Source organism: Bidens hawaiensis, unplaced genomic scaffold (genome assembly GCF_021521415.1).
Source record: "Bidens hawaiensis isolate Kalapana, Puna unplaced genomic scaffold, B.hawaiensis_p1.1 tig00419434_1, whole genome shotgun sequence".
NCBI lineage: Eukaryota > Viridiplantae > Streptophyta > Magnoliopsida > Asterales > Asteraceae > Bidens > Bidens hawaiensis.
Window position 1 is genome coordinate 202,079 of NW_027504859.1, and position 26,854 is coordinate 228,932.

A 26,854-nucleotide genomic window follows, 5' to 3' on the forward strand; every position below is an offset into this window, starting at 1 on the left:
TAGGGTTTAGATTTACCATGTATTTATAAAGGAATATGTTACACTCTGGCCCCTCAACTCCTAAGTATTACTTTTTCTAGAACATTCTATCATAACTTGCACATTAAGTTAACATTAAGTATTACTTTTTCTAGAACATTCTATCATAACTTGCACATTAAATTAACATGACAATAATATTATCACATAACACATAATCCTAACACATAATTATCACATAATTAGTGTTTTAGTGTTTTTCGTTTATTCATCAATCGTTTGCGTTTCGGTGCAAATCCCGAAAGACTACTACACATGTAGTAAGTGTTAAGCGTCATTTAAACCCTAGTTTAAATGTAATGAGGTTTGCGTTTAGGTTCAATAATCTAAAGTTTGAATTGACGGAGTTGCGTTAACGGAGTTAACCTGAAATTGACGATTGTCACATCATTCCCATGTTAAAGAATTTTCGTCCCGAAAATTTGAGTCAAGTCGTGATGATTGTCTGAAAAAGTAAGAAAAATTTTCAGTTTGTCATATCATCCCCTAGTAGAAAGAAATTTCGTCCCGAAATTTAATTCATACCTCCGGTGATTTCTGACGGTTTGCCGGGTTTCGCGGTTTTCTATGTTTGGTCAGCCCTTCAAAAAGGTGAGGATACTTTTTCATCATTTGATTCTCGCGTTCCCACGTGAACTCCGGTCCACGTCTCGAGTTCCAATGAACTTTAACAATTGGAATTTTGCTGTGCTTGAGCGTTTTGGTTTCCCAATCCAAAACCTCAACTGGTTCTTCAACGAAGCGTAACTGTTCATCAACTTGTAGTTCCTCCAAAGGGACTACTTGAGTTTCATCGGATAGGCATGTGAAAAACATTGTGTACACTACTGAGTTCTGCTGGTAAGTCCAGTCGGTACGCCACTGGACCAACGCGTTCCGTTATCCGATAAGGACCAACATATCGTGGGTTGAGTTTGTTTCGCTTTCCAAAGCGAACCACACCTTTCCAAGGTGAGACTTTGAGTAACACTCGATCGTTTACTTGAAATTCGAGAGGTTTTCGGCGCTTGTCAGCGTAACTCATTTGGCGATCACGTGCTGCTGCCATGCGGTTTCGGATTTGAACAATCTTTTCCGAAGTTTCGAGTACCAGTTCTGGACCAGTGATTTGGCTGTCACCCACCTCTGCCCAGCAAAGCGGTGATCGACACTTCCGTCCGTCTAGTGCTTCAAACGGTGCTGCGTTAATACTTGCGTGGTAGCTGTTATTATACGAAAACTCTACCAAAGGTAAGTGGGGTTCCCAACTTTTTCCGAAATCCAACACGCATGCACGCAACATGTCCTCCAGGGTCTGAATAGTCCGTTCACTTTGCCCATCCGTCTGAGGATGGTATGCTGTACTCATATCGAGACGGGTGCCCAGTGCGCTTTGCAGCGACTTCCAAAAGTGCGAGGTGAAACGAGAATCTCGATCGGAAATGATCGAGACAGGCACTCCGTGTCTAGACACCACTTCTTTCATGTATACGCGAGTCAGTCTTTCCATTTTGTCTGTTTCCTTAATTGCTAGGAAGTGTGCCGATTTAGTCAACCGGTCAACGATCACCCAGATGGTATCGCATCCCGTCGGTGTCTTAGGCAAACCCGTAATAAAGTCCATTGAGATGTGCTCCCATTTCCACATTGGGAGTTCCGGTTGTTGCAGTAGACCAGATGGTTTCTGGTATTCTATCTTGACTCTGGCACAAGTCAAGCATTTGCTCACGTAGGTGGCAATGTCGGCTTTCATGTTCGGCCACCAGTAAAGTGCCTTTAAATCATGATACATTTTATCTGAGCCAGGGTGGATAGAATATCGGGACTTATGAGCTTCGTCCATCACTAGAGTTCTCAACTCTCCGTATCGTGGAACCCAAATCCGGTTCTCAAAATATCGGACCCCGTCCGATTTGGTTTCAAGTTGTTTGTCCATGCCCCGCATGAGTTCTGATGGAAGATTATCATCTTTCAAAGCTTCAAGTTGTGCATCGCGAATCTGGTCGGGTAAGCTAGCATGAATTGTGAGTTGCAATGCTCGTACTCGTCTGGGTTTATCGGTTTCTTTTCTACTGAGTGCGTCGGCCACTACATTGGCCTTGCCAGGGTGGTACTTGATGGCACAATCATAATCCTTAAGCAACTCGACCCAACGACGCTGTCGCATGTTCAGCTCCCTTTGATCGTAGATATGTTGGAGACTCTTGTGGTCGGTGTAAATGGTAAACTTGGTACCGTACAAGTAATGCCTCCATATCTTAAGAGCAAACACTACAGCTCCGAGTTCCAAATCGTGGGTCGTGTAGTTCTTCTCGTGAACCCGTAGTTGTCTAGAGGCGTAGGCTATAACCTTCTCGAGTTGCATCAGCATACAACCGAGACCTTGTATAGATGCGTCACAGTGTACCTCAAAGTTTTCCGTTCCCTCGGGGAGAGCTAAAATAGGGGCGCTACAAAGCTTGGTTTTCAACAGTTGAAAAGCGGATTCTTGCGCGTCACCCCAGTTGTACTTAGTGCCCTTGTGAGTCAAAGCGGTGAGGGGTTGAGCAATCTTTGAAAATCCCTCGATGAAACGCCAATAGTAGCCGGCCAGTCCTAGGAATTGCCGCACCTCAGTCGGAGTCTTAGGTGCTTCCCAGTTTTTGATGGCCTCTACCTTACCGGGATCGACATGGATACCATTCTCGTTGATCACATGTCCTAAAAAGTGAACCTCGCGAAGCCAAAATTCACATTTCGAGAGTTTAGCATACAGTTGTTCCTTCTTTAATAGTTCCAAAATTACCCTTAAGTGATCTTCGTGGTCAGTCTCGTTCTTGGAGTAGACGAGAATATCATCGATGAAAACAATCACGAACTTGTCGAGGTACGCCTTGCATACTCGATTCATGAAATCCATAAATACGGCTGGCGCGTTGGTTAGGCCAAAAGGCATAACCGAAAACTCGTAGTGACCATACCGTGTTCTGAAAGCCGTCTTTGAGATATCTTCTTCGCGCACTCTCAGCTGGTGGTAACCGGATCGTAGATCAATCTTCGAGTAGTAACTCGATCCTTGAAGCTGGTCAAACAAATCATCAATTCGGGGTAAAGGATAACGGTTCTTGACCGTCACCTTGTTCAACTCCCGGTAGTCGATGCACATTCGGAAAGTCCCGTCTTTCTTTCGGACAAACAAGACAGGGGCTCCCCATGGCGATGAGCTAGGTCGGATAAAACCCTTATCCAACAAATCTTGCAACTGAGTGGACAACTCCTGAAGTTCCGCCGGTGCCAGCCGATACGGGGCTCGTGCTATGGGTGCTGCACCGGGTGTCAACTCGATTTGGAATTCGACTTGACGAATAGGAGGGAGTCCGGGCAAATCCTCCGGGAAAACTTCCGGGAAGTCTCGCACAACCGGTATGTCTTCAATTCGTTTCTCCTCCGCGGGTTTCTCAACAATCTGTGCCAAAATTGCCGGATGACCTTTCGTAGATACTTCTGTGCCTTCAAAAGGGTAATGACGCTGGTGGTCATGCCGCTTCTCTCGCCTCGGACCGAAATGATCTCGCCGGAAGGGGTAGAAATGTGAACTATCTTGTCGTGACATATAATCTCCGCTCGGTTCTCGGATAACCAGTCCATGCCGACAACGACATCGAAACTACTAAGCGTAAAAGGAATAAGGTCGATATCAACAATATGACCTGACAGTTTTAACTTACATCCCGCAAGTACATGAGTCGTTACTATAGCCTTACCGTCAGCTAATTCAACATGAATCTTAGCATCTAACGGAGTTGGAGTTAAGTCTAAGAGTTGACTAAAGGCTTTCGACACAAAACTCCTATCAGCTCCAGTGTCAAACAAAACAGAAGCAAAACAATCGTTTACAGGGAACTTACCAGACACCACATGCGGATCATTGCGGGCTTGACCCGATCCAATCACAAACGCTCTTCCTTTGCCATTTCCTCCACCATTACTGCCACTTCCATTACCCCCATTATTGTCATTCTGTTTCAGCTTGGGGCAATCCTTCCGGAAATGACCTTCCTGTCCACATTCAAAACATCCCTTAGTCGTCATCGGTGGCTTAGGAGCACCCTTCGCCGCAAGGTCAACTCTACATTCCTTCGCTTGGTGACCTATCTTTCCGCATCTTTGACACTTGACACGGTCACACTGACCAACATGATGATAGTTGCACCTATTGCACTTTGGATATCTCCCAGCATATCCGCTCGAACCCTGCCCGCTACCGTTGTTATTGTTGTTGTGACTTTGATTGTTAAAGCTCCGAGTGAATTCGGGCTTACGGTAGTGTTGTTGCGGTGGGAGGTTCGAGGATGAGGATCTGGTGTTGTCAAACTTCCTCTTTCCGCTGCTCGGGTTGCTGTTGCTGTTGTTGTCATTACTCGGGTTGTCACGGGCCTTAGTGGTTGAACCCCTAGGTGGTAACGCACCTTGGGCCACTGCTTGATCCGTCAGTTTGTGAGCTAACCGGATCGCTTGTTGTATCGTGGCTGGTCTGGAAGACGTCACCATGCCCTGAATCTGCGGTGCTAACCCATCAATGTACATTTCAATCCTCTTACTCGGCGGATCTACCATCCGTGGACACATCACCGCTAACTCGTGAGAACGGGTAGTATAGGCTTCGATTTCCGAACCCACCATCTTCAATGACCAAAATTCCGACTCCAACTTTGAAATCTCCTCCCTCGGACAATACTCTTCTCGCATCAAGTCTTTGAACTCCTCTCAGTTCATAGCGTTAGCTAGTTCCAATCCAAGAATTTGCACATTTGCACATCGTCTGAGGACACCTCTGAGTGTGCCTCCTCCTCAGCCGGTTCTTCTTCAGGCTCCTCCTCGGGATCTTCCTCGGGGTCCTCCTCAGGTTCCTCTTCAGGATCTTCTTCAGGATCTGCCTCAGGCTCGGCCTCAGGCTCTGCCTCGGGTTCGGCTGCGTTCTGAGCAAGTTGCATTTGTAGGTCATCGCAACGCTCGAGTGCTATCTCGGTTCGGGTCCTTGCTTCTTGGAGTTGCTCTTGCAAGTCTATCATCTCGGCTTGCATCTTCATCATAACCTTCGTTTGTTGCTCACTAGTCTCTTGCATTTCTTTCATTGCCGCTGCCATGCGGGCAATCTCCTCCTGAGTCTCGGTTCCGTCTTTAAACAGTCTGGAAACATTTTCTCTCGTGTAGCGCATGTAACCCACATCACGCTCCAAACAAGAAACGACAGCTGCGAGAACTCGCTCCACAGGTTCGGTTATGGGTGGTAGGGTGTTGGGATAAGCAGGGTGGTTAGGGTGAGGTAACGGGGGAACTTGTTCGCGATAGACCATACGTCTGATCATGTTAGGGTACCAATCCCAGCTAACGTCGTTTTCGTAAATGCCTCCGGATAGGCGGTACCTCTTTGGTGCGGGTGTTTCGAGTTCCGGGACTACTCGGGGTGGCAATGCGGTAGGTAATTGCGGTTCCTTCCCGTGAGCATGAGTCATCAGATCGGACGACGATGGGGATGGCGTCGACATCTCTACAGGTATGCCGTGTATGCGCGCGTATGAGTGAAAGAGGTAAAGAGATAAGACAACAAAGACTACACAAACCTATGCAGTGCGTATCATTATAACTAATGGGTCGTCGCGGTTATAGTCTAGTATGCATGCAGCTTCTAGTTCGCTATAACCAATGGCTCTGATACCAATCTGTCACACCCTCAAAATCCACTAACGGAGTTTTACCGTCAGAGGGTGTGAACTGGCAGGATCGGAATCATTAGTTATAACCAAACCAAAGAAAAACGTTTAAATGAAAGTAAGTGCGGAAGCGTAAAACCTTAATTCAAAAGTTGCGTCACGCAGGACGACTTAAAACCAAATGTAACTGTTAAAATTAAGTTTGCAGAATAAAAGTGTTTTCATTAATGCATGCTCCTAAACCGCGCGCCCGCCTCGGCTACCTAAGAATAACATACTAAAAGTGTCAACACAAGGTTGGTGAGTTCACAAGTAAAATAAGGTAAATCGTTTAGCGTTTTGCGTAACCTCGTTACGACGTTTAAATGTTGCGTAACCCCGTTACGACGTTTGAGTGTGTAACCACGTTACAGCGTTTGAGTGTGTAACCACGTTACAGCGTTTGAGTGTGTAACCACGTTACAGCGTTTAAGTGTGTAACCACGTTACAGCGTTTAAGTGTTTTGCATTACCAGATAGTGTTATGTCAAATTATATATCGATAGGTAGCTAATCTATACAACAAGTATCGCTAAGTGGTTCGCGACCGAAGCTGACTGTTTATCAAGTGCCCGTCACCAGGTCCTCCAGACCATGGTAAGTGTTAGCCAAAATTTACACCCACTCAACCTCCAGTTGAGCTTAGCGTCGGGTGGGGTTTGTCAAACCCAGTAGTACTACCCAAAAGTGACTCGCTATTCCAAATATTAACCGGTCCGATGTGTGGGACTTCAAATGTTACGTATGCCGCTTAGCCTTTACAAGTGATATATAATTTATAACAAAATCTTTCATATGCGTTTATCTCAGAAAATATGTTTATCGGAGTATGTTATCTCCCCCAAGTGAAAAACGTTTGAAAACAGTTTAAGAGTGGGGTAAGTGAACTCACTGTTTGCGAAGAATATCCGATCTAGATCACCGAGTGATGCGCGTCGTAGAAAACTCTCTAGCGTTCTAAAATAACAAAGAGATTTTCTAAGTATCGGAATGTTTAACGAGTCTCTAGACTCGGCACATAATACCTATGCACGTAACGGATTTCGTGTTTCGTTTGTGAATCGTGTGTGACTTAAACAAGTACAATTGTGATACGATACATGAGTGAGCAATTACTTTCGTGTCACGTACTAATACATACTTTACTAGCAATTATCCCCGTAAGGGCATTTTGGTCAACAAACAAAATTAACTAACCATTATTCCCCATAAGGGCAATTTGGTCAATTCATGGCAATCAATTAGCAACTATTCCCCGCAAGGGTATTTTGGTCAAAACATAACAAATATACAAAAACTATCATATTTCATGCATTTTTACACAACTCAGCAGTTAGTTTCATTATGACAGAATTTCTACTTGAAAGATTGTACTATTTCACCTATCATAACGTCTCAATTAATTCACCAAAAATCACCACAGAAGCATACATATCTTAGGTTTCCAGAACATATTTTATATTATTTTTATTCCACATATTTTTCTTATAATGACCAAAACATTACAGCAAACTCATATCAGTCAGATTCATGCGCAACAGAATGTTATTTGCAATTCCCGTTAAACGAAAAATCCAATAAATGCAAGACCACTTGGGTTAGGTTCCTAACTCAATAAGTCAACTTCCAGAAGTGGAAACAACCCAATTGGCCTCGTAGATCATGAGATATAATATTTACAAAACAACCTAACAGCAGGTCTAACAACTCAGCTTTGCATCACGTTTTTGTAAAATCATAAAAGTATACTTCCACTTATCCAAAAATTACGAATTTATACTTCATAGAAACTAGACTCAACCTAGTTTACTGCAGTACCCACAATATCAATCAATTTTCACGTTTACACTTCGTTACAGTCAGTTAAACATCGTATATACGTTCTGTCCAGAATCTGTTCACATCAAAACTCATCATAATAACAATCTATGAACTATCATGCATCCATATAACCCTCTAGACACTATAACTACTATCCATGCATATCAATCACACTATACATACAAGATTAGGGTTTGTGTTTTAATTCAAATCAAGAACAACAATCAATCATGTATCAATATCAATCTAGTTATCAATCATCATCAATTAAATCAAGAATCACATGAATATCATAATACCAAGAAATCAGCCATAAAGGTTTACAATTAACCCAATAAAACTAACAATTAAACATAGAGGATACATAGAATAGTTGTGTATACCTTCCTAGCACCTTAATCTTCAATCAAACTTGAAAGATCTTGATTGTGTGTGTGTGTATATTAATCGATCTCAAGGAAATAAAGGGAGGGGATGGCTGCCGATTTTTGTAGGGGAATAGGTAGGAGGTTAGGGTTTAGATTTACCATGTATTTATAAAGGAATATGTTACACTCTGGCCCCTCAACTCCTAAGTATTACTTTTTCTAGAACATTCTATCATAACTTGCACATTAAGTTAACATTAAGTATTACTTTTTCTAGAACATTCTATCATAACTTGCACATTAAATTAACATGACAATAATATTATCACATAACACATAATCCTAACACATAATTATCACATAATTAGTGTTTTAGTGTTTTTCGTTTATTCATCAATCGTTTGCGTTTCGGTGCAAATCCCGAAAGACTACTACACATGTAGTAAGTGTTAAGCGTCATTTAAACCCTAGTTTAAATGTAATGAGGTTTGCGTTTAGGTTCAATAATCTAAAGTTTGAATTGACGGAGTTGCGTTAACGGAGTTAACCTGAAATTGACGATTGTCACACAGAAACACTTCTCCGGACTCAGATTGTGATATCGTTTAGAGTTCACTAGTCAAATTTCTATTAGTCGTTTTTCCCGTTTTGCGTGCCTAGCACGGTTATCCGTTTTTACGTTTCAAAAATGGGTTTGGTCACACACGACCCGAAAATAGTGGTTGACTGATAATTTAATTAAAGTTGTGAAATTAGAGCTCGGTTTAGACGCCCCGATTGGCCGCGGGATCCGTTTCCGTCTTTAGTGCACCGGAAACTGTTAAATCGTATAAAATTACCCAAATCATCCGAATTATTTTCGGATGATTTATTTTTACTTGTTTAACTCAGTTATATGAAAATAGTTCATTTTTCAGGGTTTTTATACACCAGTCAGCTCGTCCACCCGAACTTTGCTGGTTTGCGCGTTTTATATTATAAAAGTTCACTTTTATTCCAAATAAATATCCGTTCATCCTCGGATCTTGAGATTTTGCACAAATCACTTTTTAACAGTGGGGAATTTTATAAAAATATTTCCAGAATTAATTTTTATATTTAAAATTTATTTATCTATTTTTAAACACCATTTAAACACTAAATATGTCGTAAATACCAAACGACCTTAGAAAAATCCCAAATTTTTCCTGGATGACCCCTGCCATCCACATAGTCCCCTGTAATATTTCCAGAACCAAAATCTCTTTTTACATGCCATTTTCACTAAAACCGAGCTAGAAAACCCTAGAACTCGTTTAACCGAAAAGCCTACTTAGACTTTTCCAACTGACCTAAAATTTTGTGTGTGACTTATAAATGTTATAAAAAGCTTATCTGGAATTTTCCAGAATTTTGCATGATGTTTAACTATTTTTCACCATTTTTAGCCAAAACCGAGCATTAAATTCACCAAATATTCATCATTTGTCCAAAAATTACCAAAAATTCACAGAACTCATATTTTCATGTATTTAACACCTCTGTAAAATTTCATGACCTAACTCTAAACCATCCACAATCTGTCCAAAAATCCATTATCGAACATAAACCGAATATACCTTTTGTTTTCCGTCACTACAAGCTACACACTCGTCTTTCCGCCTTATTTACCACTAAATACAGAACCTACAACCAACATACCACAATACCAAGCAAGTTACACTCACAATCAGGCCTCTTACACTATAGTTTCGGTTATTGTTTCAAAACTAAAGTTTAAACCGTAAAATTTCGTTTTTGGCTCGTTTAACTCCTTTCTTGGACCAAGATCCCTTGTATAACCCGTATACATCACTTGATCATGCAAGAATCGGTTTTCATCTTTGAAACCTCATTTTCTTGCCAATAAACTCAAGAAACGAAGATGGAAACGTAAATAACTCGACTTTTTACCTCGGTTCTCTTGCTAAAATCTCGGTTTTTGAATCATAATATGGAAAGGAGGTGAAGAATGTTGATATGTTTGATGAAAAAAAGAAACTGAAGGGCTAGGGGATTCCCTTGTTCCGATCGGGATATGAGGGGGGTGGGGTGGGACCCACCTCTCCATTCCTAGCCACATGTTTGGATTTCGGATATCCGGATAATGTTTTGGATAATCTGGTTCAGTTCGTTTTTCGGTTAAATGTTTAATTCGGCTTAAAACGATGCCAAAACGGTCGTTTTCGGCTTAAAAAAAAGAAATTTATATAAAACCGATTTAAAAACTTTAAAAACTTAAACCATGACATTTATTAACTTAAAACATCATATTATTAATAATTGCGCATCTTTTTCGGCTTGATCGATCGTCTCTTGCTTGGTTTGGTATTAGAGGTTTCGTTTAATGTACCGTCGTACCATTAAATCGAAACTCTTTTTCTGTGCCGTACTTTAGTTATCCCGAAGCATTAATGCTTCGTAAAATCACTAAATATTATAGATATCGTCTATAATTGAACCCTCGATTCGTTCGGGTTTCAATAATTATCGATCGATTAATCGCATATTCAATACGATGAATTATATATTCACGTACAATCAATACAGTGAACCATGTATTCTCGTATAATTACTATGGTAATTCATGTACCCGGCATTAAATATTACGTAACTATTGTCTACCGGTTTGGGCATACCTGGTTTCGTCGGAATCGTTACACAAACCTTGCCCGAAATTTTCATTATTAAATTGACAAAGTTTTCCTGATAACTTCCACTTACAAACCTTGCTTGGTCAAGATAAGTAATTTAAAGTCAAGTGATAATGAAGAAAGCTTACCCGAAATATCAGACTTCTTGAGAACTCAATCACAAGATAAATAATAAAGTATGAAATATCAAATAAGCATCCTTGCTAGGAATCAATTAAGATACCCATATGTATTTCATAATTTTAAATTAAAAGGTTTAATCTAGCATAAACCCTATCAGAATAAGAAACATATTCAATCAAGCATACTTTGATGTAATTGTGCCCGAGCAACCTTTATAAGAGTACAAAGTGTGCCCGAACAGCCTTCCTATCCAAAATATACCCGAATATCCTTCCTAGAGTACAAAGTGTGTCCGAAAAGATATCTAGCAGTCAGTGTACCCGGAAAGTCAAATTTTGAAATTACCAAGTATATTGAGGGAACAAAAATGTGCCCGGAATATAAAGTGTGCCTGGAAGACAAAGTCTGCCCGGAAACACCTGTAATTTTAAAGAAATCATAATTACAAATAACACATAGCATGCCTGGAACAAAAATTAAACATAAAAAAACACCTGAGTGTGTTATGGTCTAAGATTTCCAAAGCTTGCTCGGTACATTATGCAGCATATAGTATGCAAAGCTTGCCCGGAACAAGAAATATCTTGTTGAAGGCTTACTTGGTCACACATTCAAAAGATTCAAGCTTGCTCGAGAATTTAGTACTTTAAGTGTACTCTACCTGGAAAGTGTGAACACTTTAAAGCATGCCCGAAAATCATGAACTTAGTCCAAAGTGACTAAGCTTGCCCGAAAAGGTCATAAAACATCAAACCTTACCCGAAAATACATATTCAACTGTTTTGTGCCCGGGAAGGTTTAAAAATATCAAACCTTACTCGAAAATACATATTCAACTGTTTTGTGCCCGAAAAGGTTTGAAAACATCAAACCTTACCCGAAAATACATATTCAACCTTTTTGAGGCAACATGCAACACTTTTTGACTTAAACCAACATTTTTAACTGTATTTTTCTTTAAAGATCATTGTTTAAGAGCAAATGGTGCATTTAGAGATCAAATTTCAGTCATGTATCTCTTCAAAACATTTTCTTTCTTTACCTGAAAAGATCTCAAGAATGGGATCATATTGACTAAATAGCTTTCTCAATACTTCATTCTCAGCATTATTGTGATAACATAGACAGGTCAACAGCATGTGAGAGAACGTCATAGAGACCAAGATCTAGCTGCTAATACGATACATCAACACAAAATCGATACTTTAAATATATACTTTATTGATAATTTAGTGTGAATACATTAGAGAGAATAATAAGTTATGGAGAGGATAATTTAGATCTATGTACAAGTTCTCTACTAAATTATGAGCATGAGCTCCCTATTTATAGGCTATTTTACAATATACATTAAATACAAAGACTAAACCGCATATAACTTATTCGATCGCTACGGACACCGAAACCGTGCACTAGCAGACTCCCCCTTTTCCGTAGCTATCGAATACTTTATCCTTGAATACTTTAACTGCAAATCACCAGTCACAAACCATGCACTAACAGCATCTCTAGACTTAACATGAATTTCATCTCTTTGGTGATATGATTAAGTTTCATTTAATATGCATGATTCTTAATGGATAACACATGATGTTCTCTGATGCTCTTTATCTATTCTCAAGGCTTATTTGACATTCTCCAGATCATCCCAATTTGAATTTGGCACCCTGGATTTGGTTAAAACTTTTAATGACAGAACATATTTCAAAAAAATTTCTAAAATTTTTCTTTTTAAATTTACAAACATATGTGAGGTTGAACATTGGACTTACATGCCACACAATTCGGACTTACAAGCCTTTCATTAAGGATGTTTAAAGGACTTATACGATTGCCTCCACCCCTGTAGTTCTAGAATTAACCCTAATGTTTGCATTTTCTTTCAAAATGTTTTGTGAACATCAATCAAATTTTGGTTGATAAAATATTTAAAAATTATGTTGTTCACAGTTGTTCTGTGTCATTCTTTTAAATCAGACATTTCATTTTGGTGACCAAATACCAACAAGCTTGTGTGTGACTGGATAATCACTTTTGTGCCTATCATTTGGAAAGATATACATAGGAACATGCATAGACATCAATGTAACTCCACATAAGTTATAGCATTTTCTGTATGTTTATATCACCTTAGATTTTACACATCATGAGAAAACAACCATACATGTTAATGACTGTACTAAGTGCCCTTTTGGCCTATTAAATCCATATGATTGGCTAAGTAGTCAATGTACTATCATTTCCCAAAATTTAAGTTCAAGCACCCCATTTTTTTCTTTTTTTACTTGTAAATGGCTACCTTGTTTAACCACAGGAGGTCAACAAGACCAAACATATATGTGAGCATATGTCCCTTCAAATCAGAATTATTGACATGATTTTAAGTGAATGAACAGAAAACTAGTTACAGTTTGCCCCAAATGCCTTCAGTTTTCCAGGTTAATGGCTATCCTATCAATTATGATAACAGATGATTGGACTAACATATACAAGTATATGCCTATACAACTTGGTCAAATGACATAATTTTCAGCAAATGTAACTTTTTGAGACTTCTCATTGAAAATTCTTTCTTTTAAGCTTCTATAAAGCTTGAACTTAATAGTATTATCATATCTCTACACCATTAACAACTTGCTCATGTTTTGATCAAAAGTCTTGTGATTATGCAAAATTCATTTGAAAACTCATTTTATCATTTAATTTTGACATAAAAACACATTTTGATATAAACAGTTGTAACATATTCAAATCTTAATCATGAATAACATTATCAAAACAAGCAGACATGACTGATATTCAAGGTCTAGCCTATCCTAATAACATCAGCATGACATCAGACAAGCAAATATCAAAATTTGACACTATAAGACATTACTTATCATAACATCAAAAACAGTTAACTGAGAATTAAACATAACCATCAATGATACCTAAGTTGCACAGATAATCACATAACCCATATCAGTTAACACAAAGCAATTAACATATTCAATCAACATTAAATGTGTGTGACCTCAATCAAAAATGATCAATTAGCACATAGAGACACACACTCAACAAAAATCCTCAATCAGACCTCATCTGAGTTGATCATCCCCAGGGCTTTCAAAGGAAAGTTGAATCTGGTTCTGTCAAGTGACCAGGTGAATAGGTCAGCCAAGTTGTCACTTGTCTCAACCCTTTTCTCAATCAAGCCTTTTTCATTGCAATCTCTGATGAAGTGATGTCTGATTTCAATATGCTTAGTCTTTGAATGTTGAACTGGATTTTTAACAATAAAATATGCAGCAGTATTATCAATAAAAATAGGAGTGTTCAAAAAATTCAAACCATAATCCAGCATTTGGTTCTGAATCCAGAGAACTTGGGCACAGCAAGCAGATGCAGCAATGTATTCAGCTTCTGTAGTTGATATGGACACAGTGGTCTGCTTCTTGCATTGCCATGACACTAGCCTGTCTCCCAGAAATTGACATCCACCTAAATTTGACTTCTGCTCATGTTGCAGCCATCATAATCACTGTCTGTGTAGGCAATAAGGTCAAAAGATCGGTTCTTTGGATACCAAATCCCTAAGTCTGGTCTTCCCTTCAAATATCTAAAAATTCTTTTGACTGCATTCATGTGGGAGACTTTTGGACTTGATTGGAATCTTGCACATACACACACAGCATACATAATGTTCTTTGAGGCAGCATATGCAAGAAAGATCCGGATTGCCTCAAGTCTTGCAACTGGTGCAAAGACTTCCTCAAAGTCTATTCCTTCTTCTTGAAGGCATCCCAGTGCCACAAGTCTAGCTTTATTCTTAATCACCAAACCCCTCTCATCCCTTTTGTTTCTGAAAACCCATTTTATGCCAATTGATGACCTGTTTCTTGGCCTATCAACCAGATCCCAAACATGTAGATCTCTGAACTGTGTCAATTCCTCCTGCATTGCCTCCACCCAACTGTTGTCTTTTAGAGCTTGAACAATGTTCTTTGGTTCAATTTGCGATAGAAAGTAGGAGTACAAACAGATGTTTGCAATTTCAGAGTGGCTTCTTGTAACTCTTTCATGTAGATCACCAATGATGTTTTCAAAAGGATGATTCTTTTCAACATAAGGGGTTTGAACTATCATATCTGCAGACATATTTGTGTCAAGATTTGATTCATTGAGTTCTGGTTCTTCAATGATCAATTCTGTTTCAGCATCATGAAACTCTGGTGCTTCTTCATTGTATTGTCTTGAGGTAGATGCACCATTGTTTCCAATATTAATTCTTTCAAACAAATGTTGAAATCTTGTTGTTGATACAGCTTCTTCTTCATTGGTTTGGCTGCTTAGGTTCTCCTCATTCTGAACTTGATCATTTTGCACTTCTTGATTGTCTTGATGAACCTCTGCATGATCTTGTTCTAGACCATGATTGTTTCCTTGATCATTGTCTTGAACTTGTTCAATAGTATCACTTGAGGAACCCTTTACAAATGTATATTCCTTTTCTTAATTAGCAATCTTCTTCCATAACTTCTCCAAGTCCAAAGTTTTTCCATTTTTCTTTTCAATCACACTAGTCTTGTAAAAAGAATCAAGTCTTCAGGATAAATCTTGAAAGACCTTATCAATTTCTCATGATCAAACAGCCATGCTGCACCATCAACTGTGTTGAACTGATTTTCATTAAAGAAATTGTCAGATGATACAATGACACTCATATGTTCTTTCACATAAACTCTATATGCTTTTGAGTGTGTAGAGTAACCAACAAAGAAGCAATCCAAGGATTTTGTTTGAAACTTGTTCAAATAATCCCTGGTGTTTAGAAGAAAACATTTGCATCCGAAGGGCTTGAAAAACTTTATATAAGGCTTTCTATTATAGAAAGTTTCATATGGTGTCTTGTTATGCCTTTTGTTAACAAGTACCCTGTTCTGAACATAGCAGGCAGTATTAATGGCTTCAGCCCAAAATGTAACTGGTAGATTTGCATCTGCTATCATGGTTCTTGAAGCTTCAATAAGTGTCATGTTTCTTCTTTCTGCAACACCATTTTTTTCAGGAGTTCTAGGAGCTGAGAATTGCTGAAATATTCCCTTTATAGTGCAAAATTCTTCCATGACTCCATTTTTGAACTCAGATCCATTATCACTTTTCATTGTTTTAACTTTCTTATTCAGTTTGTTCTCAATCATTGTAACACCCCGTAACCGCAGCGGAAACGTAAACGGGATGCAACAGACACCTCTGATATCAACCACATTGTTTATAAAGAAAACTGATTACATTAATATACTTCAAATTACATTATCTCATAATTCATTACCGTCTAGGTGATACACACATCATACAATACGATACATAATTCTATGTAATATAATGTATCCTAACATCCCACACGCAAATCTTACACACATCAAGCACTTAGCACGTAAGCAATCACTTCATCTTAATTGTACCTGAAAAGCATGTGAGAAAACGGGTCAACTACGAATAGTTGGTGAGTTTCACAATTTGAGTAAACCTTGATAATTCAATATCATAATATAATATTATCTGGGGACACTGTTAATCCAGTACTGTACCCTTTCCGGGGGCAATGTTAACCCAGAAACACCTCTTTGGACATCTGGGGACACTGTTAACCCAGTACTGTACCCATTCCGGGGGCAATGTTAACCCAGAAACACTTCTAGGGACATCTGGGGACACTGTTAACCCAGTACTGTACCCATTCCGTACGATTCCGGTACAATCAAATATTTCTAAATACACGCAAATCCATGCGTTCAGTATGTACTTAAACATTTCAATAGTAACATGCTTCCGCCCCGGGAAAATATTTGAAAACAATTCAGAAAAAGGGGCTCGTGAAACTCACCTTAGCACATGCAAGCATGTAACAACAATCATTATCAGTTAACACGTCCAATCTGTAATATGATCCCTACGATCGTTACTATACACTCATTATTAATATAACTTTAACCGTATCAACCGGTACATCTGGGGACACTGTTAACCCAGTACTGTACCCATTCCGGGGGCATTGTTAACCCAGAAACACTTCTCCGGACTCAGATTGTGATATCGTTTAGAGTTCCATGGTCGCAATTACTATTAGTCGTTTTTCTCGTTTTGCGTGCCTAGCACGGTTATCCGTTTTTACGTTTCAAAAATGAGTTTGGTCACACACGACCCGAAAGTAGTGGTTGACTGATAATTTAATTAAAGTTGTGAAATTTGAGCTCGGTTTAGACGCCCCGATTGGCCGCGGGACCCGTTTCCGTCTTTAGTGCACCGGAAACCGTTAAATCGTTTAAAAATACCCAAATCATCCGAATTATTTTCGGATGATTCATTTTTACTTGTTTAACTCTATTATATGAAAATAGTTCATTTTTAGGGTTTTTATACACCAGTCAGTTCGTTTAGACGAACTTTACCGGTTTATGCGTTTTAGACTTTAAAAGTTTGTTTTTATCTTCTTTTTAGCACAAATAATTATCCGTTTAGTCTCGGATCTTGAAATTTTGCACAAATCACTTTTTGACAATGGGAAATTTTATAAAAATATTTCCAGAATTAATTCTTATATTTAAAATTTATTTATCTATTTTTGAACACCATTTAAACACTAAATATGTCGTAAATACCAAACCACCTTAGAAAAATCCAAAATTTTTCCTGGATGTCCCCTGCCATCCACATAGTCCTCTGTAATTTTTCCAGAACCAAAATCTCTTTTTACATGCCATTTTCACCAAAACCGAGCTAGAAAACCCTAGAACTCGTTTAACCGAAAAGCCTACTTAGACTTCTCCAACTGACCTAAAATTTTGTGTGTGACTTATAAATGTTATAAAAAGCTTATCTGAAATTTTCCAGAATTTTTCATGATATTTAACTATTTTTCACCATTTTTGGCCAAAACCGAGCATTAAATTCACCAAATATTCATCCTTTGTCCAAAAATTACCAAAAATTCACAGAACTCATATTTTCATGTATTTAACACCTCTGTAAAATTTCATGACCTAACTCTAAATCATCAACAATCTGTCCAAAAACTCCAAAACCGAACATAAACCGAATATACCTTTTGTTTTCCGCCACTACAAGCTACAAACTCGTCTTTCCGCCTTATCTACCACTAAATACAGAACCTACAACCAACATACCACAATACCAAGCAAGTTACACTCACGATCAAGCCTCTTACACTATAGTTTCGGTTATTGTTTCAAAACTAAAGTTTAAACCGTAAAAATTCGTTTTTGGTTCGTTTAACTCCTTTCTTGGACCAAGATCCCTTGTATAACCCGTATACATCACTTGATCATGCAAGAATCGGTTTTCATCTTTAAAACCTCATTTTCTTGCAAATAAACTCAAGAAATGAAGATGGAAACGTGATTAACTCGATTCTTTACCTTGTTTTCTTGCTACAAAATCTCGGTTTTCTTGAGGGATCATGTGGAGAGAGTAGGAGATTGTTGAATGTTTGTTAAAAAAAAATAAAATGAAAGGGGTTATACCCTTTGTAATTCGATCGGAAATGGGAGGGAGTGGGGTGGGACCCACTTCTCCATTCTTGGCCACTCATTTGGATTCTCGAAATCCGGATAATGTTTTGGATAATCTGGTTCAGTTCGTTTTTCGGTTAAATGTTTAATTCGGCTTAAAACGAGTTTAAAACGGTCGTTTTTCGGCTTAAAAATGAAATTTATATAAAACCGATTTAAAAACTTTAAAAACTTAAACCATGACATTTATTAACTTAAAACATCATATTATTAATAATTGCGCATCTTTTCGGCTTGATCGATCGTCTCTTGCTCGGTTTGGTATTAACGGTTTCGTTTAATGTACCGACGTACCATTAAATCGAAATTCTTTTTCTGTGTCGTACTTTACTTATCCCGAAGCATTAATGCTTCGTAAAATCACTAAATATTATAGATATCGTCTATAATTGAACCCTCGATTCGTTCGGGTTTCAATAACTATCGATCGATTAATCGCATATTCAATACGATGAATTATATATTCACGTACAATCAATACAGTGAACCATGTATTCTCGTATAATTACTATGGTAATTCATGTACCCGACATTAAATATGACGTAACTATTGTCTACCGGTTAGGGTATACCGGGTTTCGTCGGAATCGTTACAATCATTGTCACACATCCAGTAATCAGCTCAGCAGTCTCATCCTTTGTACTTAGGAAATAAACCCAAAGGTATCTTGAGTAATCATCAATGATCACCAGGCAATATCTTTTCTTTACTATACTTGGCACACTCACAGGACCAAACAGATCCATGTGAAGCAATTCAAGTACTTGATTAATTGAGTTGATGATCTTTGTCTTGTGAGAGGATTTGTGCTGCTTGCCTTTCTGGCATGAACTACAATGATATTACAATTTGAAATCTCTTGTAAGTAAGCCAATGTCATGCTCACCCTTAACAAGTTTGTTCATGTTCTTTAGATTCACATGACACAATTTCCTATGCCATAATTTTGACTCATTCTTAGTGGTTTTAGAAACAAAACATGTACCTCCTCTTGAAACAGCTTCTTTCATATTTAAATCATATAGGTTGCCATTTCTTGGGGCCATCATCATAATCATTTCAGGTGGGATTACAAATTCAGTTTTTAAGATGAAACAGTGTGAGTCATCAAAACCAACTTTGTAACCCTTATCACACATTTGTGATATACTAAGCAGATTATATTGGAGTCTTTCAACATGAAACACATTGTCAAATGAAACCTTTCCATTTGTTAAAATTCCCTTTCCAACAATCTTTCCTCCATTCTCATCACTTCCAAACGCCACATGACCTTCAAACATTTCTTCATAATTTACAAGTGACCTATTGTCACAAGTCATGTGCCTAGAAAATCTGCTATCCATGTACCATATGTCATTAAGTGGAGTGGACTGTTCCTGGGATGATGATCCAGCTTCTTTCTCAATCAATGCCATAAATGCCACATTTGCCCTCTTGATATCATCAGCAATGTCTTCTTCATGATTGCTCCAATCAAAACTACCCTCATGCTGTGTGATGACAGCCACATTTCCTTGATTTCTGGGTTGATTTTGATTAGTTGGGACTGTGTTGTTTGGAATAGTTTGAAGGTGTTGATTGTTGTTTCTTTGAAAGTTTTGATTCTGAGGCACAACTTGATGATTATTATTCATTTGAGGCTGTTGAAAGTTGGTTGAATCTGGAATTGTTGTTATTGATGTTGTTGGGATTGTTGTTTCTTTGCTGACTCTGGTGATATTGATGCTGCTGATTTCTTGACTGATTTTGGTATTGATTCATCTAGAAATTTCTTGGCTTGTTGCATTCTCTGGCAAAATGGCCAGCTGTTGACAGTTATAGAAAATGGCTTTTGACTTATCAAATCTAATTCTTTCATTTGGCCCTGATAGGAGTGATCTACCAGTCCTGTTGTATAGCCTTTTGCTTCTAAGAGCCAACATGGCTGCTTGCCATTTCAAATCCATGTCTTCCAAATTATCAGCATCTATCTGTTCAAGGTTATCCTGGATGACACTTGTATGAATCAGTTTTTTTGCTACAAAAGCATTGTATGATTCTGTAAACATAGAGAGCAAAGCCTGTGTTTCACTTCCTTGGCCACTTCCTCCACCAGTGTAAGGTACATGTCCACTAGCCATTGATGCAGAATCAGTATTATCCATAAGTTGGACATTGAACCTTTGCTGGATTCCATGATGACTTGTACTACCACCAACAAAAGATTTAGGTGTATCCACACCATGCTCAACTGGTTCTTCAATGATAGGAATCTGTTGTTGATTTTTGGTTGTCAAGTTTCCCATTGGTGCAATGAGAGCATTAGTGACCTGGAAACATGGCTTCTCTTCTTTAATCATTTCATTTTCAATCATTTCAATTTCTTCAGCCTGAAGGAAGCACACTACATCATCCACTTTCAAATTATTGAAATTGGGCTTTTGAAGGATGAATTTGCAGGCAATGTACCATTCCTTAGGCATTGAGTTAAGCAGTTTGGTGTTCAGATCAAAGTCTATCATGAAATAGTCAGTGGTTCTCAGCTCATTCACAATTGCTAAGAATCTTTCCAGAGTTGACTTTAATCTCTCTCCACCCTTGTATTTAAATCTCTCTAACTGTTGCTTGAGCTTCTGCTTTTTTATGTTCTTCAATTCAGTGTTCCCCTCAACCATTTCAAGGATTGCATCATACAGTGCCATAGCTGTTGTGTGATGTGCAACCTTGGTCAATGTTTCCCATGACAGACCTAGCTTTATCATGGCTAATGCCCTGTCATCCACCTTCCTCATTCTGTCTCTTAAAGCAGCAGTTGCATTAGCACCTTCAGTAGTGTCTTATGGACCATTCTTGATTGAATTCCACATATCCACAACATTATAGCAAATGGCTGCTTCAAATAAGACCTTCCATTTTGTGAAGTTTTCCTGTCCATATAGTCTAGGAATCTTATTAGTAGATACCTCTTGTTCTTCATAACAAGACATGTTGAAAATCAAAATCAGTTGATTTGTAAAAGACAAGTTTTAAGAACAATCAGATCTGAAAACCGGTTGTTCAGATCTAATGAATATGGTGCGAATTTAACAAGAATCAGAGGTGAAGATATAAACTTTAATTGAAATAAGGAAGAGAAAACACCAGAAAAATTGTAGATCAGGACTGAAATGAAAAACAGAGCAGCTGACGTCACTCTTTAATGGAACAGTGTTCTGCTTACCTCATTGTTCTTCAAATCTTCAATCAGCAACAATTTCTTACTAAAATAGCAGTGACCAGCTCTAATACCACTTGTCAGGTCCCCGATTGTAGGTATATCGTAAACATATTAAGTCATAACTCACACAATAATGTGTTGACTAGAGAGTTAGTGACGGGTTACTATATTTAGAAAGAAAACCGTTTGATATAGGCGGAATCAATAACAAACGACTTGGTTGTTGTGAAATCAAACAAAGTTAACTAACACACAAGATTCTCTCAAAAGATTTCTATTTATATAAAGTTAATCATACAAATGATAATCTACCTAGGGTTTCTTGATGGGAAAGTTTGTCCGTACAATTCTAAGAACGACCGTCACTTGACAAATATTCTTTCTAATTTCGTATTCAGCCGCTCTCCTTGAGGTGTGCCCTAAATATTCCTTTTATAGGCCTGACACCTAAGGACAGCTGTCATTCCTTCTAGATACCCTAAATATAACGTACATATTCAAATTACATATTTATAATTATCCTAAGTGTAAAACAAGTCTTCCGGGTAGGCTTTGTAGAAGTAAACTTCTCCGAGTAGACTTTGTGCTCTGCCTGCCTTGTTAGACTTGGTAACCATGAAGTGTGCCCGGGAACAGTTTTTTCCGGGTATGCTTTACTTGGAGTAATTTCTAATGGAAAATACTCACCTAGCAGACTACAATCTTCTTGATTATATCAGACTTTGCCCGATATAAAGTTACTTGCAACCATGTTCTTCAATGGTCTCATCACCTCCTTGCATGGAATTAGCTTATTAGCAAAGTGTGCTTGGAAACACTGTACCCTGCTTGAGTTGAACCCTACCCGATGTTACTTAAGATATTTCATTAACATCAAGCTTACCCGGACCACTTTATTATTAAAGAATACCTTACCCGATCTTCCAATCACTTGGCTTCAAGAGCTTGGTTAGCCAAGAGCTTACCTGAAGTGAACCTTACTCGGCTATGAAGAACAAACTTGCTTGATATAGAGAACCTTGCCCGGATATACACTAACTAGTGAACCCTGCCTGGTTAAACACAAAAGTGTGAACCCTGCCCGGATATCCTCTAAAGAAGACTTTAAGAAGATAACCTTGCTCGATACGCAAAATATCATGCCCGGCTAAGTAAAACCTTGCTCGGATGTCTTAGGTGTGCCCGGTTCCATACTTAATAATATCTGTGGAGGTTGAGAAGATTCCAATCTTCCTTGTAATCAGTTTTGGGTCAAATCTTGACTCAACACATAATTCACAAGGGACCTCTTGTCACATGCCATGTGCCTTGATCATCTACTGTCCTTATGCCATACATCATTGACTGGTGTGGACTGTTCCGGCAAAAATTTAACAAAATTGATTAGTTAGATGATGAAGTACAAACATCAACAGCTTGCAAATCATCAATAACAATGATAGTTTCTGCATTGGAGTTGGAAATGGGTTTCAGATCCTCATTGACAACTCCACAAGTATTACCCTCATCTGACTGTCAATTGGGCTTTTCACATATGGAATGATACTTTTGCATTCTTGAACCACATAGTCTCACTTAATTGTTTCAGCAGTAACATGTGTCTCCCTTGACACCTGAGTCTCACTCCTTGGTTTCCAAAGAAACCCTTGTGGTTCTTAACCATGTTTCAATAAAAAAAATTTATCACCATTGAGCTCTCTTGACTTCTTTCTAGAGAACACAGCCTTACTTTTCTTTCCTTCTCTTGGTGACTTCTCAGATTCATCAGATTTCACTGACTTGGAGTCAATGCTGGGAACAATCCTTATTGGTTGTGTATTCTTTTTCATCACAAGTTTAGATTTTCTTCTCACTTGGGGAGCTACATTCTTCTTTGCCTTTTCATCAGTAGCCATTGCCTTTTTCTCACTCTTCATATTTTCTTTGTTTCTCTCTTTAACTTTAGAGTTATCACCTTTATCAACCACTTCTTCACACTTCTTTCCTTTGCCCAAATACTCATCGTATTTCAATTTGTAGAGACTAAAGTCTTGTCCAAATTCGACAGTGTCTAGAGCATGAAATGGATTGAAAATGAATCTTTCATGACATGATCAGTATGATGTCCATACACATCACACTTTTTACACCAAACATTTCCTTTCATGCTTTCACTTGCTTTCCCCTTCTTGAATCTCTCACTAGGACTAAGGGGTTCAATTCTAATGGTCCTTTGGTTCTTGAGACCATCAAAGTCTTGCCTCTTCATTTTTCCTTTCACAAACTCTTCAATTCTGATATTTTGCCTCTCCATTTTTCCTTTCACAAAAGTTATTTTATCTAACTTGATTGGTACATCATCCATACTTTCTTTATGCCTTGACTGTCTCCTCTCATATTTGTCTACTGTCTCAAATTTTCCTATATCAAATAATTCTTTACTTGAGAAAACAGGGTAAATAGGAATGAATTAATCACTTGTAAAGGTTTCTTTGGTCTTCTTCTAGTTATTAATCTTTTATCTTCTTCAAAATTTCTTTGCTTGGTGGCTTCACAACATTATAAGTCACCCTTAACATCTTATATCCTTCACATATGTCAAATGACACATGTTCTATTTTCATTAGTTCATAATGTCTTCTCAACTTGGGTGTAATTTTTGGTAACAATGGGATTTTTCTTGGTGGAATCGACTTGCCACTTTCAACAGAGATTTGATCACTTGAATCACGCAAGTCATCTCTATCCAAGCAATCCTCATCAAAGTCATCTTCTGAGACTTGAATAGCAACATATTTTTTTTCTTTCACACCTTCCTTCAACACAAACTCACCTTCTTCACCCATTTCAACCATTTTGTAGTTTTCAATGAATTCCCCTTTATCTTGAAAAACATCTCTAAACTGGTTGAGATATGCATTTTTCTTTTCATTGTCAACCTTTAGTGAGTAGTTGTCGTTGAAAGGTGGAGGAACTTCCTTATACTTGTCTTCTTCTTTGATCTTGTTTAGAATACCACATACGTTTCCTGTTGATACAAGATTTTTCTAGAACTCATTCTCAACTTGAAGTGTGGTATTCTTTACCTTCTCCTCAATAACCATCTTTTTCAAACCTTCAATCTCAGTCACATATCTTGACTGAATTTTGTAACTATCCATACAATCTTGCTCAAGGCTTCTGATTCTGTCTTCATATGTTAAATCACTTGCTTGATACACATTAAGCATGCTTTGCTTTTTGAAAAAATCACTTTCAAGTTTTCCTACCTTCAATTTTAGTGATTCAATTGTTTCAAGTAATTCAGATGTTGAGATTGAATGTACCTGTGTTGAAAAAGATCCAGCTTCATTCTCAGCTTGAGCCATCAGTGCAACATTGGCTTTGCTTATATCTTCTGCATGATTGCTCCAATAAATTAATCTATCTTGTTGATGAGCAGCCAATGCAACATTTCCTTGATTTCTAGGTTGGTTACCATTGTTCCATTGTTGTGGCTGTTGGTAATTGTTGTTAAAGTTGGGGTTATTGTTGATTATGTTGTTGTAGTTTCTTTGCTAGCCTTGTTGGTATTGATTCTGAAATTGGTTCTGATTTCTGGGCTGATACTACTGACCTTGATTGTTGTTGAATTGTCTAGGTTGGTTGCACTCTCTTGCAAAATGTCCTGGTTGTTGACAGTTGTAGCATATAGATTTTGACTTGTCAAACCCAATTCTTTCATTAGGACCTTATACAAAACGCCTTCCTGTTCTGTTGAACAACCTTTTGCTTCTTAATGCCAACATGGCAGCTTGCCACTTTAGATCCATGTCTTCAAGATTATCAACTTCAATTTGCTCAAGATCAACTGGAACAACACTGGTATGAATCATGTTCTTTTCAACAAATGAATTATAAGAGTCAGTGAACATGGAAAGCAAAGCTTGGTATTCATTTCCTTGACTGTCATTACCACCACCATAAGGTGTATGCCCACTTGCCATTGAGGCAGGGTCACTATCATCAATTAGTTGGACATTAAACCTTCATTGTCCACCCTGGTTACTTGAACTTCCAGCAAGAAAACATCTTGGTGTATCACCACCTAGTTAACTAGGTTCTTCAATATTTGGAATTTGTTGTTGGTTCTTGGTAGACAAGTTACCCATTGGTGCAATGAGTGCATTTGACACTTGGAAAGAAGGTTTGTACTCCTTAATCATATCATTCTCAATCATCTCTATCTCAGCTGTTTGCAAGAAGCAAATCACATCATCAAGCTTGACTGCATCATAATTTGGTTTATGCCTGATAAAGATGATAGCAGCTTTATGTTCAAATCAGCATCAGTTACCACATAATCAGTTGTCCTGATTTCATTCATAATTGTTAGGAACCTTTCCAGAACAGACTTTAGTCTCTCACCATCCTTATACTTGAACCGCTCAAGTTGTAACTTTAGCCTCTCCTTCTTAATATTCTTCAATTTAGTATTGCCTTCAAACAGTTCTAACAAGGCATCATACATAGCTTTAGTAGTTTGATGGTAAGCAACCTTTGTCAAAATCTCCCACAATAAATCCAATTTCAGCATAGCCAGTGCTCTATCATCAACTTTCCTTATTCTTGCTTCAACGACTAAATTGTTGTTTATTCCATCAGGCACATAAGATCTGTTATTGATAGAAGTCCATATCTCTACATCGTTGTACCATACTGCGGATTCAAAAAGCACTTTCCATTTTATGAAGTTTTCCTGTCCATACAATCTTGGAATTTTGTTAATTGATACCTTTTGATCATCATATGTAGACATATTTGTTGGGTTTTAACAAGATTATCAAATTCATATAAACTCATTTATATGAAAAACGCAGCGGAAAAATAAGTTTTAAATCTTGTTAATTTGATGAAAATATAAAACCGATTATATATACAAAACCCAAGCCACAGATCCATATACGAAATTGCATGCTTACCAATATAAACAACCATAGGGTGTTCATAGAATACTACCTTCAAGAGTTCAAGAAAATGAAGGAGATGATGATATGAAGGGCGGGTCTCCAAGATAGAAGAACCTCAAGCTTGTATACCCTTCAAGCTTCCAACAAACACCTTGATTTTTCTAGGATTTACACTTGGAAAACTCTTCCTTGATATTTCTTTCCTTGGCCGAAATACAGAGAGAGAAAGAAGAAAGGTTTTCTTGCAACTTGTGTATCAGAGTAAGAGAGAGTTAGTTGTAAGTTATCAATGCACTATTTAATTCAACCAACCACCACTATTGCATGTCTTGGAATAAATAAAACATTAAATGAGGAGAGAGAAGGGGGAAAAGTGTGCAGCCAAAGATTCCCACCAAATTCAAACTCAAGTAATCTA